At 43.8% G+C, this 20019-nt stretch overlaps 1 pseudogene; it reads left to right on the top strand.

Annotated features, from left to right (window-relative positions):
- Positions 1-5465: 5465 nt before the first annotated feature.
- On the top strand, positions 5466-7249 carry LOC120658803 (annotated as a pseudogene).
- The last annotated feature ends 12770 nt before the right edge of the window (positions 7250-20019 follow it).

Raw genomic sequence — 20019 nt, 5'->3', positions numbered from 1 at the left:
CCTCCCCTACGCGCCTAGCGCTCCCTCCCTGCACGATCCCGATGAGCAGCAGGTTGAAGAGGCATCCTGATCCTACGTGAGGTGCTCCGGTGAGCATCACACTGCATTGTTTTTCTAATTTATGCAACTCCCTAATCCCAAATTCGTATCCATGTATGCTAAATTTGAATGGAGACATGTTGATCCCATCAAGCTGGTCATTAAGCAATCAACGGCACTGATAAATTCGTAAAAACAGTGGGGGTAGTGCTTAATATCCAACTTCACATGCCTATTTTTGTCTACGATTATTTCCAGCACCACTTGTTTTTGTTGGCAATCACTAATAAATGTTGATGCTCAAAATTTAGTTAGGCCAGTGGTATCAGTAATTTTGTTAGGTTTAGTGGTTAGTCCTGTATTTTTTTATTTTCTGAGCACTGATGATTTGAACCGAGTAGATAGTTTAGTAGTTCAGTAATGAAATACTAGACTATCTCACTACATGAGATTGAAATAGAGCTTAGTAACTAAAACTACTGAAACTAAAAAAACTACTGGGCTCAATCATCTAGAGCCAGACACTCAACATAGTTTGAATATGCTAATTACTGAATCATCTGCGCATTTTGACTGATATATGTGTTCTAGGGTTTTTCGCGGTATGCTGGAAATGGAGACACGTTGATCACATCAAGTTAGTCGTTAAGCAAGCAATGATGCTGACAACATGAGGTAAGAACAGCGGGAGTAATGTTCATTATCCAAAATCACAAGCCATTTTTTGTCAGCGATTACTGAATACATTTTGATGCTCTAAATTGTGCTCCATGTTGGCTAGTTAGGCTAGTAGTTTTTGTTAGGATTTAGTATCAATAATTTTTTAGGTTTCGTAGATGGCCAGTATTTTTTTTCATTACTGATGGTTGATGATAAAGAACTAAACTCCAATTCTGTCAGATATGGGGTCGTCCTACTGCCCTTGCTTACGGTATGTCTCAGTTCCAGTAATACTTACAAATATCAGTAATCCCTCGACACCCGAGAATTACTTGCACATTTTTCAGTAAATTCTCTATAACCTAGTAATACTTTGTAGTAATTCAGTTACTCTCGGTAAAGCAGTAACCCAGTAATTCAATATCATGTCGTTCTTGCTCTATTTTTGTCAATGATCTTTTTAGAGTTTTACTGGTGTCAGGTTTATGTGGGCATGGCACCACTTTCCAACTATGTCACCTCATGCACATGACACAAGGGGAGAGGGTTCCAAGTGAAGAGAAAGATGCTTCATGTGTTTTTTGAAGACTTTTTGTATTCTTGGAGGCTGCATGAGATAGATAATCTTAACTAATATGTGTACACATGCGTAGTCACCGCCCAACTACATGTATATCTAATCCAGGGAACTTGCTATTCAGTATTTTGTACTTTTTTCAGCAGTTCCTCAGATTCTTGATGAATGGTTTCCCCAGTAACACACCATGTACATACTTCGTTTTAGTAACAGGGACATCCAGTTATTCAGTATTTCCAGTTATCCATACATCCATGCTCAGCGCCAACTAAATGTATATGCTTGAATTTTCGGTAATCTAGAGAATCGGTTATTCAGTATTATGCACTTCTAGTAATTTCTCATGTTTTGGGGGAATCATTTTCTTGTAACAACCATTTACATGCTTCGTTTCAGTAATGCACAGTTTCAGTTATTCAGTAATGCATATGCATATGTTCATCCAACAATACCTTTGTATATGTTTATTTGGTAATACATCTAATAAATTTGTACATTCATTTGGGTTCAGTAACATGGTGATACATCAATTCAATATTTTTTATGTATATGTAGATTCAGTTATTCAATACATGCAGGTCTAGTAATTCTTTTTACAATTATTCAATACATGCAGGCCTAGTAATTCTTTTTACAATTTATCTAGCAAATCAATAGAATTTTTTGTGATCCAGTGATGTTTGTGCACATGTCTTGTATTCAGTATCCAGAATCATAGTAATAAATATTCAATAATCCAATAATATATGTTGGTCAACACTGTGTAGGATGTGCAAAACGTTGGGGTAGAGGACATGGCTCGCACATATGGTGTCAACTGGATTCATCATAGTTGGGTTGTCACCTTGTGCGCTCTTGTACGCTTCCTTATATGTAGTGTAGGGACGTGCTTGTAGTTATGCTGAAGCACAATGTGTGTAAAAAGGGCACGCCTCCATCCCCTCCTATTCTAAACTTCCGCCTTTGTGTTTCCCCTTGAACGAGCAATGTGATTGATACTACCAACACTACATAAAACCTACTGACCAATGCAACCAGTAATCTAGTAATACAAGAGAGCATCAGTAATACATTTTTGTTTCATAAAAAACAACTTGTCGTGATACATCAGTAACTTTAGTATTTTTAGTAATTCGAGAAATCATCTGTAATTTTACTGAATTTAGTAATTTATGCATACATGAATTCAGTAATTTTAGTACTCCTGTGATTTGATAGATCATCAACACTGATTGCTAGGCTGAATTGACTCATTATAATATCAATTACTGATCTCGATGTGTAAAACTAAATTACTGAACTCAATCACAGCAAAAAGAAAGAAAGAAAAATTAGAACATGATGAGTAGTAGCTCAATTACTAAGAGAAGATGCCAAGTGCTTCAGTAATTTATTGAACTTTAGCGGAAGGCTCAGTAATTTTTGATTTCCCAATCTGATCCACGGAGAAGAAGCCGAGGAGAACCCTCACCGCCACTGCTACCCGCGTCGCCACTGCCCAGCAGCGGGCCGCAGCGCCTCTGCTCCCCCTGCCGCGCGCCATTGGTCCTTAGATCGGGGACTGCTAGCTGGCTGCGCTGCTCCTTGCGCCGCCAACCGCTGGCTGCGCTGCTACTATGGGAGCCTCGTCCTGCTGCGCGCTACCACTACCCTCGCCATCCTATGCTCCGCCACACCTTGCCCCTCCGCGCGCCGCCGCCCCTCGCCCCTCAGCGCGTCGCCGCTACTGCCAGCACCGGCCAGCGTGTCGCTGCCACCTCGCACGCCTGTGCGCTGCCGCAGCCACCACCGTCCTACGCGCCGCCGCCGCCCTGGGCCCCTCGTCGTCCTGCACGCCGTCGATTCTGGAAGATCTCACACTCGCCACTCACGCCGCTCCGCGCCGCTCGCGGCTCGTGAACTAAGAAGCTGGACACGCGGGGGGGGGGGGGGGGACTAGTCGGAGTGGTGGGGTTATGAGTCTGGTTGGTTAGCTGGTGGGTGTTGGGTTGGTTGGGTGTAGAAACCCATTCTACACCTAGGGTGTAGAATAGCGCTACCGTGTGTGTGTGTGTGTGTGTATATATATATATATATGTCAATATGTTGCTTAACTGAAATTCTTAGGTTACTGTGAATGTTTTTAGAATTGAAAAGACATAATATGTACTTTTTTGTTTAAGGATAGATGATGCAGAATGTTGTAGGACTTACTATTGGAAAGGTGCCCATAGGCACCGGTTAGTAAAGGGCTTAGGTACCGGTTCTTGAACCAGTACCCGGAAACCGAGACTAAAAGTCACAGTCATAAACACCGGGTAGAAAAACCGGTGCCTAAGGCTAGTATTTTTGGCAAAAATGGTTGGGCGGGATTCGACTTAGGATCTTTTGTCTCGCGTGTACTTTTTTTTCCATTTCACCTACACATCACTTTTGATGGGAAGATAGATATTTTCTTTTTGAAGTAACCCATGGATGAGCCTAAGATATCTGTTGGTAACACCAACCGGTACCTAAGGCTCTTAAGGTACTAGTTGGTGTTACCAACCGGTACCTAAGGCTCATCCATAGGCACCGGGTGGTGATATCACCCAGTACTAATGTAAAATTTACCACCCGGTCCCTATGGAGAGCCTTAGATATCGGTTGGTGTTACCAACCGGTACCTAAGACTCATCCATAGGTCCCATCCACCCCAAAAGTACCGGTACGAAGATGAACCGGTACCTGTGCTAGCATAGGTTCTGGTTCATCTTCATACTGGTACTTTTGGGGTGGACCTTTAACATGTTTTCTAATAGTGACTAGAAGGCCATAGGCCGGTAACTTGAGGCCAGGTAGTTTTAGCTTGGAGCCAATGCATAGTATTAGTCTCTAGCAAAAGATTATGTTATTTTATACAAGGCTTGTCTTATTAGCTGTAAGTCCAATTAAGCCATATTACTTGAAGGTTAGTTTTTGGACTTGTGGACATTGCCTAGTTTCCTTAGAAATCATGGTTTGATTGTTTGGTGTTATCTCATACAGGTAGGCATTTGTGGGGGACATCGAGAGAGCCTTTGTTAATTGCTCTCATCAGAAAGACCAGGAACTTTTCTTGTTCCCCTTTAGGTTGGTCAAATGATAAACTCGTAATCTAACTCGAAGAATATTTCATTGGCAAAAACTCCGTTAATTGTTAAAGTTGTAGCAAAAATCTTAGCTTTTTATGAAATATCTTCGGCAGCTGCAGCTCGGGTGGTCATCTAGGGCGCCATGCCGCCTTCTCATCAGCAACCAAATGTCCAGATTGTTTGCTATTGGTGTATCTGGTGATGAATAATAACACATACCAATGTAATGGTTAAAATTTTGCTGCCTATTGGAGGCTGATACATGTAATTTTTTATTTGTTGTATTTTTTGCTATCTTTTATACTCAAGTTGACAAAACACATAGACAAAATAGCAGTTACTGAGCTGGTAACAACAAATGCAACATTGTTAGCCGGGACAAAACAAGCCCAAAGGTGCTAACGGGTCCAGCAACAACGAGAGCACCCGATATGAGGACTTCTTAATGGGCACACAATAGTCAGCCTAAGATCTGAACCGTAGTGAACCATAGATGAAGAATCTAACAGTACAGACTGGATTGGCATGTTTATATGTCAATAGAATGACATGGAGACACTCCCTTCACGAATTGGGCGTGTTTAGTTCGTGAAATTTTTTGAATTCGGCTACTGTAACATTTTTGGCTCTATTTGGTGATTAGTGTCCAATCATAGACTAATTAGGCTCAAAAGATTCACCTCATCATTTACAGCTAAACTGTGCAATTGGTTATTATTTTAAACTATATTTAATGCTCCATGTATGTGTGCTAAACTGTGTAATTGGTTATTATTTTAAATTATATTTAATGCTCTATGTATGTGTCTAAAAATTCGATGTGACGGGAAATCATGAAAATTTTTGGAAACTTTTCAACGGTTGGTCGTCGGGTGATCTCCCTGGTTGAGGTCGACGACAGGAACCTCCTGCTTGGAAGCATCCATGACGTGAGGTCCATCCGTCACGTTCTCCTCATGCTAGCGAATTCAGATTTGTTCTTTAATTTTCCACCTCAATCCCGGACGGTGCGATGCAGGAAGCTTGCGCGCCACGCCACCGGACCACTTACTTAAGCTGATGATCAGCTGGTGACATTGCAACGTCACGAGCACCAAGCCGCCATAGACGACGCCGCAGCCACCACGGCCGTCGTCCCTGGCTTGGGCGCGCGCGTTCTGCTCCTGCCGTTCCCTGGGATGCAAGGCCACGCCAACCCGATGATCCAGCTCGGCCACCGGCTGGCGTTCCACGGCCTCCGCCCCACCCTCGTCGTCTCACGCCACGTCCTCTCCACCGCCGCCGCCACCTCCGGGCCGTGCTCGTACCCCTTCCCCGTGGCCGCCTTCTCGGACGGCTTTGACGCCGGCGGGATCGCGTCATGCCCGGACACCGCGGAGTACCTGCGGCGGATGGAGGCCGCGGGGTCGGAGACGCTGGCACAGGTCCTCGAGGCCGAGACGCGCGCGGGGCGGCCGGCCCGGGTGCTCGTCTTCGCACCTGCCGTGGGCGCGCGGCGTGGCGCGCGGCGCGGGCGTAGCCGCGGCCGCCTTCATGACGCAGATGTGCTGTTGGACCTCGTGTACGGGGAGGCGCGCGAGGGGCGGGTGGCCCTGCCGCTGGCGGACGGGAGCGCGCTGCGCGGGAGGCTCGGCGTGGAGCTGGGGCCCCACGACGTGCCGCCGTTCATGGCGGCGCCCCGGTGGTACCCGGCGTTCACGGAGTCCGCGCTGAGCCAGTTCGACGGGCTGGAGCAGGCCGACGACGTGCTCGTCAACTCCTTCCGGGACCTCGAGCCAAAGGTGAGCACTCGCATTCCGTTGATTTCTTCACCGGAAGCTAGCTAGAGAAACTAAGGACATGCAAATTCTGTGCTGGTTGAGCAGGAGGCGGATTACCTGGAATCCACATGGCGCGCCAAGACCATCGGGCCGACATTGCCATCGTTCTACCTCGACGACGGCCGGTTGCCGTCCAACAAGACCTACGGCCTCGACCTCTTCCCGAGCACCGCGGCGCCGTGCATGGCGTGGCTGGACAAGCAGGCACCCTGCTCTGTGGTCCTCGCGTCCTACGGGACCGTTGCCAACCTCGACATGGCGCAATTAGAGGAGCTTGGCCATTGATTGTGCGATTCCGGTAAACCTTTCATCTGGGTGTTAAGGTCGAACGAGGAAGAGAAGTTATCTGATGAACTTGGTGCCAAGTGCAAGGAGAATGGCCTGATTGTCCCCTTCTGCCCTCAGCTTGAGGTTCTCGCACACAAGGTCACAGGTACGAAAAATCATGAGCAAAAATTCATTTTGTGTGATATGATGTGATAGATACATATTGTCAAGAAGAAGAGGAAGTTGTTTGGAGAGAATTTTAATATTTTGCACATTTCGACTCTAGGTTGTTTCCTAACACATTGTGGGTGGAACTCGACGATCGAATCCATTGTTACTGGTGTTCCAATGGTGGCAATGCCGCAATGGGCAGACCAGCCGACAGCGGCGAAGTATGTGGAGAGCGCATGCGGAAAGGTATGATTAAGAGGGAGGAGGTGAAGAGATGCATACGGGAGGTGATGGAGGGGGAGAGGAAGCACGAGTACAGGAGGAATGCCGCTCTGTGGATGCAGAAGGCCAAAGAAGCTATGCAGGAAGGAGGGAGCTCTGATAAGAACATTGCAGAATTCGCAGCCAAGTATCTATCAAAATAGATGTCTGATGATCTTCTCTTTGCTGGTTATTTGCCTCTAAAATATATATGAAAACTTTCTATGCTGAAATCTGACGGTGTACTACTACGAAGTGGAAACAAATTTTTCTCTATTGTTGTAACGGAAACAATTTCTCTTTAGCAATTAGGAAATCTTTCTTTTAAACAATAAGGAGCTTTGGTTCCACTATTGCATCTCTGTGGAAAAAAGATGCATAAGGCCATCTTCTACGCCGAAAATTAAAAAATAAATATTTGACATCCCCACAATTCTCTATAGTTCCCGTTTTATATAAAACGCTATTTTTGCCGATGCCATCACTTGCCCTATTTGGATATAGGGTTAGAGTTAGATTTGATTTTTTGGGACTCATCTAACCCTAAATTATCCAAACAGGAGGGTTAAATTGGGTTAGATGCATCTAACCCACCCAAAACACTATCCCTTCCAAAGGGTGCTTATGGGGGTTAGATTGAGATGGGCCCCACCTTCCCTCACTACTACAGAATAGGCCTTTGTTCCAAGCCATTTGTCCCGGCAGCCTTTGGGCCCGGGACAATAGGTGGCTTTTGTCCCGGGTCCAACGGCTAGCCGGGCCAGTGGGGGGACAGGGGCCTTTTGTCTCGGTTGGAGCCACCAACCAGGACAAAAGTCCCCCCTTTTGTCCCGGTTGGTGTCTCCAACCAGGACAAAAGGCCTTGGCCCCCTTATCCCCTTCCCTCTCCCCCTGCCCGAGCCATTCAACTCACTTGTTTCTGGCTGTTCTTGGCTCGGGAGAGAGGAGTTCTTGCTCATTTTTCTTCACCACATTTGTGAAGATCTTTGATTCCCCGTCCATCCATCGGCGCTAAAGGTTTGGGGCTTGTTTTTCTCTTCTTCCTTGGCTTGTACAGCTCATTTCATGCTTTAGAAATAGAGAAAATATGTAGCTAGCTCATTTCTTGGACATTTAGCTAGATTGCATATGTAGGTGTGATTTTCTTTTAGATTTAGATGAGTATGTGGATAGTAGAAATTTTTAGAATGAGTGTAGACACTTCATGTGATGTACTAGTATATATGACCATATTGTGGATAGTTGATTTTTGTATTCATGAATGAATTAATGAAATGAGTATATTAGAATTTTTTGTATTATGAATGGATTATTTTGACACTCTAGTGATGTATTTATTCAGGCTCACATTGAAACCATCTAGAAGCTAAAAAAATCTTTATTTCGAAACAAGTATACGTCATTAATCTCCATCCAACGGTGATGGCACTACCTTTCGGGGATACACGATGCGCTATAAGGACGTCGCGAATCGGTTGGTCGCATCACCAGCACTTCCGATTGATAAGAAGACAGCATTTGACGTAGTCAGTATGGCCGTTGTTGTATTGAGAGCATATCAACGAGCACGCTGCCTGTGCCAAGTGTTGTGCCTATTAATCATAAATGTTGGTGCTGCGACTGGCCGATTGGGGACATCCTTGTACCGCACCATGTCCCCCCGAAAGGCAGTGTCATCACCGCAGGGTTGAGGTTACTGACATATACATTTTCAAAAATAAAGGTTTATTTTTCTTCTAGAGGGTTTCTGGATATTGAAAAGAGTGTACTACTGGAACTGAAGGGTGTCAAAGTAATTAGAAGTTATAGAGATTTCTTTCAATTAATTAGAGATTTCTTGAGGATTAAAGATACATTTCGTCTTTTTTATATGATTTCATTGTTATTTGCAAAAGTTATTAATCTGATCATTGTAAATGTAATAGTAAATAATTTTTGCATTGTAATGGTAAGAATTTATAATTTTGTGGAAAATAAAGGTATTTTTCAGTAAAATATGGCTTCAGCAGCTAGAGGGAGTGGCGCCGGTGGGGTGATCGTTGTCCTTCTGGAGAGAAGGGCACAACTCAAGTAGGTCGTCGGTCCAAAAAACCTAGTGCTTTTCATAGGGCAGCGCTCCGTTATTGGGAAAAAGAATATACAGAATGCATGGTAAGAGGCGAGGAACCTCCGTTTGATCTTGAGGATTTATTGCGGCGTTACAGTTCGTCACCACCAAACTCGGAGGTTTCAGCTCCGCCATCTTCTTCTGCACCAGCAAGAAATCCGTTAGAGCATTCTGCGTTCCAATGCAAGGACGGTTGAAATCCTATGTGTTGTTGTCCGAATTTTTAAGTTTCATGTATACCTTTGTTAAGTTCTGTAATGGATTAAGTACTCCTGTGTGTTCATTACAACAATAACAAGGATTACACATCTTCAAGAATCCTACACAGCCACATTTTCGCAAATGGTTTCATGGAGAAGTATGTTTATTGGACGAAGCACAGAGAATAGGGGGTTACCATGGAAGACAATGAAGAAGAAGATTTTGACGACCACTTTCCCGGGAATGCTGGAATCGGTGCATTCGATGACGATATTCCCATGGAAGAGCCCGAAGTAGATGTTGCAGAAAATGATCCCAGCGACGATCTGGGGCAGGCATTGCACAATGTGCAGGCAAACTGTGAGAGTGAAACGGAGAGGTTGAAGTTCCAGAAGTTGTTAGAGGACCACCGTAAGTTGTTGTACCCAGATTGTCAAAATGGATTGAAGAAACTTGGCACCACCTTGGAGTTGCTACAATGGAAGGCGATAAATGGTGTATCCGACAAGGGATTTGGTGAATTACTCAAACTTGTTAAAAAAATGCTTCCTAAGGACAACGTATTGCCTGCCACATGTATGAAGCCAAACAACTTATTTGCCCTTTAGGATTGGAAGTGCAAAAGATACATGCATGCCCCAACGACTGCATCCTCTACCGATGCGAGTACGAGAAATTGGATGCATGTCCCGTATGCAGTGCATTGCGTTACAAGATTATAAAAGATGATCCTGGAGATGTCGAGGGGGAGCCTCCACGGAAGAGAGTTCCTGCGAAGGTCATGTGGTATTCGCCTATAATACCACGTTTGAAGCGTCTGTTTAGAAATAAAGATAATGCTAAGTTGATGTGATGGCACAAAGAGAAACGCAAGAAAGACTCGATGTTGAGACACTCCGCTGATGGGTCGCAGTGGAGAAAAATAGATAGAACGTACCTTGAATTTGATTTGGATGCGAGAAACATAAGGTTCGGTTTGAGTACGGATGGCATGAATCCTTTTGGTGAGATGAGCAGTGGTCATAGCACTTGGCCTGTGAATCTTTGTATGTACAATCTTCCACCATGGCTCTGCATGAAACGAAAGTTCTTCATGATGCTAGTGTTTATCCCGGGTCCTAAGCAGCCCGGAAATGACATTGATGTGTACCTAAGACCATTGGTCGAAGAACTCTTATTGCTCTGGGGCGATGAAGGTGTATGGAAGTGGGATGAATACAAACAGGAAAACTTCAACCTACGAGCATTGCTGTTCGTAACGATCAATGACTGGCCTGCTCTTAGTAACTTGTTAGGACATTCGAACAAGGGATACAAAGCATGCACACACTGTTTAGATAATACCGATAATATATGGTTGACTCACTGTAAGAAGGTTGTATACATGGGTCATCGTCGGTTTCTTCCCATCAGGAATGCGGTACGAAAGAAGGGCAAGCATTTCAAAGGCCAAGCGGGCCACCGAACAAAACCGATGCACCGTAGTGGTAAAGACGTCTTCAACATGGTAAAATATCTAGAAGTTATTTTTGGAAAGGGATCTGATAGCTAACCTGTTCCGAATGAAAACGGATTGGCGCCCATGTGGAAGAAGAAATCTATATTTTGGGAGCTACCATATTGGGAAGTCTTAGATGTTCGTCATGCAATTGATATGATGCACCTCACGAAGAATTTTTGCGTCAACCTGATAGCATTCTTGGGAGTGTACGGAAAGACAAAAGATATAGTAGAAGCACGTCAAGAATTGCAACGTATGGAAAAACGAGATGCCTTACATCCACAACAGCGAGATAATGGACGACAATACTTAAGTCCTGCCAGCTATACTCTTAGCAAGGAAGAGAAAGAAACCATGTTTGACTGCTTGAGCAGTATAAAGGTTCCATCTGGATACTTATCCAATATAAAAGGAATCTTAAATTTGGCAGAGAAGAAATTTACAAATCTCAAGTCCCATGACTGCCATGTGCTTATGACCGAACTTCTTCCGGTTGTGCTGCGGGGGATTCTGCCTGATAACGTCCGGTTAACCATCGTGAAGATATGTGCCTTCCTCAACGCAGTTTCTCAGAAGATAATTGACCCAGAGAATTTGATAAAGCTGCAAAACGATGTGGTGCAATGTCTTGTTGGCTTTGAGCTGATATTTCCACCATCTTTCTTCAACATCATGACACATCTTCTAGTGCACCTTGTCAAAGAGATTGATATCCTCGGACCAGTATTTCTACACAACATGTTCCCATTTGAAAGGTTCATGGGGGGTACTCAAGAAATGTGTTCGTAATCGAGCTCGTCCAGAAGGAAGCATCGCCAGTGCCTACGGAACTGAGGAGGTCATTGACTTTTGTGTTGACTTTATTGATGACCTTAAACCGATTGGAGTCCCTGAATCACAATATGAGGGGAGACTAACTGGAAAGGGTACATTAGGAAAGAAATCTTATGTCTGCACAGTTGATTTCTCATTCAAGAAATCGCATTATACGGTTCTTCAACAATCATCCTTGGTTGACCCATATATCGAGGAACACAAGAAAATTCTGCTCTCCAATTTCCCGAAAAAGTCTGAGGCATGGATTACACGTGAGCACATGAACACTTTATGCACTGGTTGCGGAAGCATCTAATGCATAACATGGATATAAGTGAACAACTGTTCTTATTGGCTAGGGGACCATCTTGGAATATCTTAACATACCAAGGGTACGAGATAAATGGAAACACATTTTATACGATAGCCCAAGATAAAAAGAGTACCAACCAAAACAGCGGTGTTCGTATGGATGCCACGGACAATAATGGAAAAAAGGACACATATTACGGCTACATTGAAGAGATATGAGAGCTGGATTACGGTCCCAATTTTCAGGATGCCTCTATTTCGTTGCCAATGGGTTAAGCTATCTGGAGGAGGGGTAACAAAAGATGAGTATGGGATGACAATAGTTGATCTCAACAATCTTGGGTATAGAGACAAGCCATTTGTCCTAGCCCAGGATGTCGCTCAGGTTTTCTACATTAAGGACATGTCTAGCAAGCCAAAGAAGGGGATAAACAAGCAAAAGGATGAGCCTAAGCGACACATAGTTCTATCAGGAAAGAGAAACATCATTGGAGTGGAGGACAAGACAGACTTGTCAGAAGAATATAATAATTTTGTTGTCATTCCACCTTTCGAAGTAAATGCTGATCCATGCATCCTGCTAGCCAATGATGATGCTCCATACTTGCGCCGTGATCATAATCAAGGGACATTTGTAAAAAGAAAGTCTATTACCGCTAATCCTTCATGTACTTGAATCATTTTATATTATTGTATAAAAACGTAATCGCAATTCGAATACTTTTATTATATATGTACTGTACAATTATACTTTATATGTTATATATATATTATTTTTTTATATTTTTCACTTAATTACCAGACTCAATTATAATTTTCATTCAATAATGGATTACTCAACTAATTTTATTTATTTCATGAAATTACATTCACATTAGCACACTATACTCTCTCACTAACACACACACACTATTGCTCAAACTCACACACTACTCATTAATATCATGAATTTGCTTAATTTTATCTAAAATTCACTTTTTAAACATTAATATCGTGATAGAATACACTTTCTGTCGAAAAGCAACATTTTGAAAAAATTTGTTCACCTAATATATTTTTGCATGGTCAAAATAACAAATATGATTTCAAAAAAGTTAGATATTTCGTTGACCCAATCACTTGAATGAAAATTAATTATTTTTGTTGCGTGTATCAAGTTTATATAGAGATAAGAAATTTTGTTTCATAATTTTTGGAATCATAATTTTATTAACTGAATTAACAAATGAAAGCCAATTTTAAAAGAGAAGTAAAAAGAAACAAAAACAAATATAAGATTTGGCAGGAACGAGGGAAAACGAGCCCCTTTTGTCCCGGGTGGTAGATCCACCCGGGACTAAAGGTGGGTGCGGGCCGGGAATTTTCCCGGCCCGCCCAAAATCATCTTTAGTCCCGGGTGAAGCCACCTCCCCGGGACAAAAGGGCCTTTTGTCTCGGATCATGGCTTCACCCGAGACAAAAGGCCCCCACCCTATATATCTCCCATTCCTCTGCCTTCCTACATCACTTGGTCAGTTCTTGATCTCCGCCTCGCTCGTACCGCCACCGTCCCCTGCGCCCACCGCCTCCTGCTTGCCACCGTCATTGTCCCGGAGCACCGCCGTCCCCTGCCACCAGAGGACGCGCCGACCGAGCTCCGCCGCCCCACTGCGCCGCCAATCCCGAGGTCCACCATCCCCGAGTGCCGCCCTGAGCTCCGCCGTCCCCGAGCGACGCCTAGAGCTCTGCCGCCCCACCCCGCCGTCGTCCCCGATCTCCGCCGTCCCGAGCCCCCACCCCGAGCACCTACGTCGTCCCTCCTCCCCGCTCGCGCCTGTCGTCCACCACCGCGCTGCTTGTGCCATCGTCGTCCTCGACCTCCGCCTCGCCGGTGCGCCGCCCCGAGCTCGCCGACCTCGCCCCGAGCTGCATTAGGTGAAAACGGCACCGACCGTGGGCCGTTGCCGCCCCGACCCCAAACCCTAAATTTTGTGCAAATTTTAGTGAATTAGGTGTTAATTTTATTTATTATATATTAAGTAGAATTCAATTATTAGAATTAGGTGCAAATTTTGTGCAAATATTATTAGAATTCAATTTTGGATATATTATTAGAATTCAATTATAGATATATTAGTAGAATTCAATTATGGAAATATTATTAGAATTCAATTTTGGATATATTATTAGAATTTAATTATGGAAATATTATTAGAATTCAATTTTGGATATATTATTAGAATTAAATTTTGGATATATTATTAGCGACAAATTATGGATATATTATTAGAGAGAATTTAGAGAGAAATAGAGAAGGAAATATAGAATTAGAGAGAATTTCTATTATGATGTATTCATTATTTAATTATGTCATTCAAAGACTTTAATTTATCATGTATTTATTATTTTTTTATGTCATTCAAAGAGTTCAATTTATCATGTATTTATTCTTTAATTATGTCATTCAAATATTTTAATGTATCATGTATTTATTATTTAATTATGTCATTTATATTACTTCTCGAGCTCGCAAACTCGCGCTAACACAAACATTTCCGATAGTTTCCGATAGTTTTCGATCGTTACCGATCCCGACCGAATCGTTTCCGATAGTTTCCGATCATTACCGATACCGACCGAATCGTTTCCGATAGTTTCCGATCGTTACCGATACCGACCGAATCATTTCCGATAGTTTCCGATCGTTACCGATACCGACCGAATCATTTTCGATAGTTTCCGATCGTTACCGATCTAAATATGTGGATTATTTAGAGAAATTTTTTAAGGGTTTTATTTGTATTCATATTTTAGTTACGATGGACCCGCGACACACAGACGCGGAAGACGAACAGTTCCTGTTGAATATGATTGGCAAAGGTCAAGGAGATGTCACTGAACAAGCTGATGATGGCAGCAATACCGACATATATTTGAATATGTCCGGTGATGGAATTGAGCCACCATCTATTCAGGATGACGCTGCTGCTGAACAAAGTGCTAATGTACATATCACAACTATACTTTTTTGTAGTGACAATCATATTTTCATCTGAATCTATATGAATACTATGAATGTTTTTTTATAGCCATCTGGATCATCGTCGCAGCAGAAAAAGACGAAGCGAGGCCCAACAAAAAAACTGGAAGGGCCATTCATTATAAGGGAAGTTGGTCCAGATGGCGAACCGATCGCTTTAGAAGCTGCCGCCAAAAAATTCATAAGACAATCTAGATGTATTGTCAGGGACCACATCCCGATCAGCTTCAGGCTCTGGAAAGCTTCCAATCCAAGCAAGGAACGGGATGCGGTACCCGAAAGAGAAAAAGAATGGTGCTGGCGGGAGCTTAAGAAAAACTTCACGGTTCCAACTGAATCCGAGATATGTAAGTGCTGGACCCTGAGTAAGATGGCCGAACAGCTGCAATCATTCAAGAAAATTTTGACGAAGAAATATATCAAGACCGGGACCACACCCGTATTTACCGGCGAGCTCGAAAAGCTCAGGGGGTCACTGGGATGCATTTGTGGAATACAAGTCTTCAGAGCTTGGGCTTCAGAAGGTGGAGAAGGCCAAAGACAATGCCTTGAAGAAAGTGTACCATCACACTCTAGGCCAAGGAGGCTACAAGCTTGCAATACTCAAATGGGAGAAGATGGAGCAGGATCTGCTTGACAGAGGCATCCAACCTGCGACCATGAACTGGCCTGAAAGGTCAAGGACCTGGTTTTATGGTCACGGGGGAAGCTTGGACCCATTGACTGGTGACTGCATCTATGGGCCAAACATCCAGCGAGCAGCCCAGAGACTACAGGAGGCCATACAAGCAGCGGCCGAGGGAACATTCCAGCCGGATAGAGAGAGGGACAAGCTGACTTATGCCCTTGGGAATCCAGAGCATCCGGGCGCACAAGAGGCAAAGGCGTGGTTCCATGGAAGTATGGGTTCAGGGATTACATTGAATCATATAGAAGCTGGCAAAGAAGAAAGAATGATGAGCGTGAGCACTTGCGAAGGCTAGAGGAACGTCTCATGTCACACGATCAAAGACTGGAGGAAGAGGTTCAACGCCAAGCGGACATAGCTATGAGCCAGCAACATCAAGCGCAAACGGTGCCTCCAGAGCCTAATGTCGCAGCCGATCATCTGTCTCAGCGGAAAAGCAGCTGCGCTTCCACAGACGTCGCTGTCGCCGAGCCAACGGGGATCCAGGCCGCAGTTGAAGCGATGGCCCCGCAGCGATTTCTAGTGGATGAGATCACCCAGCGGACACCTTATGACCTGCAGACTGCCGTTAAGAACTTAATGTTCACTGTTGCGTACGGTACCGCCATGCCAACCCAACCAGGCGACGTGTACCACGGGCAGCAAATTCCACCAGGATACACAAGAATTGGCGTGGAGCAGGTGTGACAGGGTTGGGAGATGCTCGAGCTTGATATTCCTGGAGGCGATGGGGAGAGAACACTAGCAGAAGCCATTCATGGCTACATCCTATGGGATAAGCGCTACATTATCCTAAAGTCAAATGATCAAACACCAAGACCGGCATCTCAGCATGCCTCTCCAAGGCCGGCATCTCCGCAAAACTCCCCAAGGGTAGCACTGTCTCGGCAAGGTTCACCGGCACATTCTCCATCACCATCATCTCATGCGCCGATGAACACTCAAGCGTAACCGTCGCCTCCATGGTCACCCCCTCAGCCGCCGGCAAAGAAGCAGAAATGGCCGTCGGTAATGAAGGTAGCTGCACCAGCTAAGGAGCCTCCAAAGAAGAAGGAAAAGGAGAAGAAAACCAAGGAGGCTCCTATTAAACCCTGGGACATGAGCCTTGAAGAATGCGATCGGATAACTCAAGAGCACTTCAAGCCGAAGCCGAAGCCAGAGCCCGAGAAAGTGATAAATCCAATAGATTTGAATTTTTTAAGGGAATGTGCGAAGCAAATAAGAGAAAATTCATTCCGAGATACCCCCCTTCCGACTACGAATGCACAATTATCAAAACTACTGAGAAAAAGAAGAGACAATCAAAGTCGTCATCGTCCGACGTTCCACAGCTCGGAGCCCAAAAGAAACAATCAATAGAGCCTCTCGTAGTGGGACAGACGATGCAAGAACAAGACTTTGTTAGATTTTTGAAAGAATCAAACCTGACGGCGGCTCAGATTGTAGGGCGAGAAGATATTCCAAAGGCCGATGTGGTCGTCAAATGGACGTATGAGATCGGCAAATCTCTTGTACCCCCCGAAGTAGTGTCCGTGCTTCCAACGCAAATGTATAAGCTGCACCAGCACTACATGCGTGCGATGGCCGATTGCATCTTCATGCAGGGCGCAAAGATTAAAGATGACGATTTCTTACGGGGGGAGGCCATTATATGGATAAACTAGGAAGAAATTTACCAACTATTCCATCAGGAGGCCCTCGACATCTCTATGGTCGGCTTGTGGGTTCTGTAAGTATTTTACTCTCCTTACGTATTGTTTTGCATGATCTCAACATACTAATCTCTTTATTTATTCGGTATCATGTAGAATGGAGATACAAACTTGCAGGAGAAAGGGATACTCTCACCTCGGCTTCATCGACCCAATTACTTGTAATTGGAGGATTCTACGCGACATTGCCGATGAGCTATACCAAAACTTGTTCAAGTACATAAGCGTTCATCACAACAAGCAAATGATATTGTTTCCTTACAACTTTGCGTGAGTGATTCCTTCCGTCTAACTCTTTCTATTCTGTAATCGAATTGTTTAAACCTTAACTACCAAGAACTGCCTCCGTATAATCTTGCAGTGAACACTGGGTCCTAATTGTCATAATTCCCGAGAAGAGCCTACTCGTGGTTATGGACTCATTGAGGAGACCTCCAGAACAATACGAAAATCTTCTTAACATGATGAAAAAGTAATTCAACCACTACTCCGTCGATGATTGATAATTTGAATCACTTTGTTACATGACTATAATTGTTCTAATCATGTACAGGATTTGGAAACAATTCGCTAAAAATCATCCAGGCAAATTTGACAAGGAATTGAAGATCAAGACATATTTTGTGGTACGCACTTGGATGATTCGTTGCACGATTCATTAGTTTTATTATATATTCATGTAAATACCTGATAATTTCTTCTCTCTTAAAGTGTATGAGGCAGAAACAAGGCACTAATTTATGCGCATATTATGTATGCGAGAACATCCATAGTCTGGTAGGTCCTCCAAAGGGTTGAACAGATTGGGAGGAGGAAGTAAGTAAAAAACTTGTTAATATTTGAACTTGTATTTTAATTAGTTGATATTGATTATCCCCTTTTTCCATAGGTCGAGGAGATGCGCGATAAACTCATACCGGAAGAAAAGATTATGGTGATTCAAGAACAATTGTCCGGATTTATTGTTGAGCAAGTCCTCGATCCAAAAGGCGAATTCTACTATGATGGACTATCTAATATTGACAATCGCAGCAAATATGATAATATACGCGTATATATGTAATTAAGAACGAATATACCTATGTAAATATATATGTGTGTATGTATTAAATTTCTATTTATGAGTATGTATGTATTATATATATAAGCACTCCAATAATATATGTGTATATATATTTATATAATATTGGTCCTAGACATTTTCATATGTAAAGGAATTCACGTGTATAGATATGTGTATACATATATATATAAGTGAATTAATTTATATATGAAAACTATCTTGGACAAATATTATATAAGTAACTATATATATATATGTATATATTAGTGGAGATCATACACACTGAATTCCAATACATAAGTTTAATTGAAATGCAAAAGTATAATTGAAATAGAAAAAGAATTGAGAAAACACCAACCGGGACAAAAGGGTGCGCCAGCCACGTGGGCGCTGGCAGCACCTTTTGTCCCGGTTGGTGTTGCCAACCGGGACAAAAGGTCCTCTTTAGTCCCGGTTGCCAGACCCGGGACAAAAGGGCACCCCCTTTTGTCCCGGACTAGCGTTCCCGGTTGGGAAACCCGGGACAACAGGGGTTTCCCAACCGGGACAAATCAACGTTTTTTAGTAGTGCATCCTTCTCTCTCCGCTTCCAAGTGATTAAAAAAATGTTTTTATTATCCATCTAAGGCTTCCATCCAAACATCTCTTTGGTTAGAGTTAGTTTATGATTAGTCATGAGTTGGATACTAACTCTAATTTCTAACTTAGAGTATCCAAACAGGACCACTATCAGTTACAACTTTGTTTCAGTCAAATCACATCTTCTTTTGCTGGTTTTGTTTAAAGAAGAAATCTAATAGTTGCATATAAGAAATTTATAACCCTATATATCAAAATTTCAGAACCCAAATGCCGTCAAATTTGTATTGTTAGCGACAATAAAAGACTCCGTAGGGAAGAAGGAAACGTGCAAGCTGAATGGACAAGTGCCATTTAAGTTAATGTAAAGATAGGACTGAGACAACAAATCTCCTTCATTACTTGATTCGTGGTGTACATCAGAGGTCGGGATTACGAGGGCAGACCTCTACCACTCTGGACCACTTGCTGGTGTCGCCTGTTTGTGTGATGAAGCCAGAGGTCGGGTTTACACGGGCGGACCTTTACCGCACTGGACCACACGTAGGCACCATATTATTACAAAAGGAGAAACACACTCAATCCTATCTAGTGGTAACCTACAGTTGTCATTCGTAAGGCATGCACTTTCCAGCCGGAGTGGAACTGCCATCTTGGAGATTCCTCAGTTGTTGGGGGGCAGGGGCGCCCTGGACGTGCTTCTACAGTATCATTCAGCATCTCCTCGGGAGCTTGCAGGGCCCTCCTTTGCTCAAGCGCTGTTTCATGCTTAGTTTGCATGAGAACAACTTCTTTGGCTTTGAATGGGAGTGGCCCTGCCGTTGCCACTGCTGTCTGAAGCCAGCCCGATGGCCGCTCATAGTGAGCAGAAGCCAGCTTGACACCCTGGCGCAGCGGATGGACGGGTGCTCGTTTGGACGAGCACGGAGAGTGGAGAAGGGTGGTCGTTCGCCGGCTCCACCTTGGTGCTGGCACAGGGCCCCCGCGCCTTGCGGTGAAGGTCGATGCCTGTCTGCAGCAGCTCCAAGGAAGGCTTGAGCCAGGCGAGGGAGAAGGTGACAGACATCCTTCCCGAGCCACAGCCGTCGGCTCCAGCTGCATCTTGAGAGGAAACCTTAAGCCGATGTCGTGCCG

This window comes from Panicum virgatum, chromosome 2N (assembly GCF_016808335.1).
Source record: "Panicum virgatum strain AP13 chromosome 2N, P.virgatum_v5, whole genome shotgun sequence".
NCBI lineage: Eukaryota > Viridiplantae > Streptophyta > Magnoliopsida > Poales > Poaceae > Panicum > Panicum virgatum.
The sequence above is the reverse complement of the archived record's forward strand: the minus strand, read 5'-3'. Positions and strand labels throughout refer to the sequence as shown.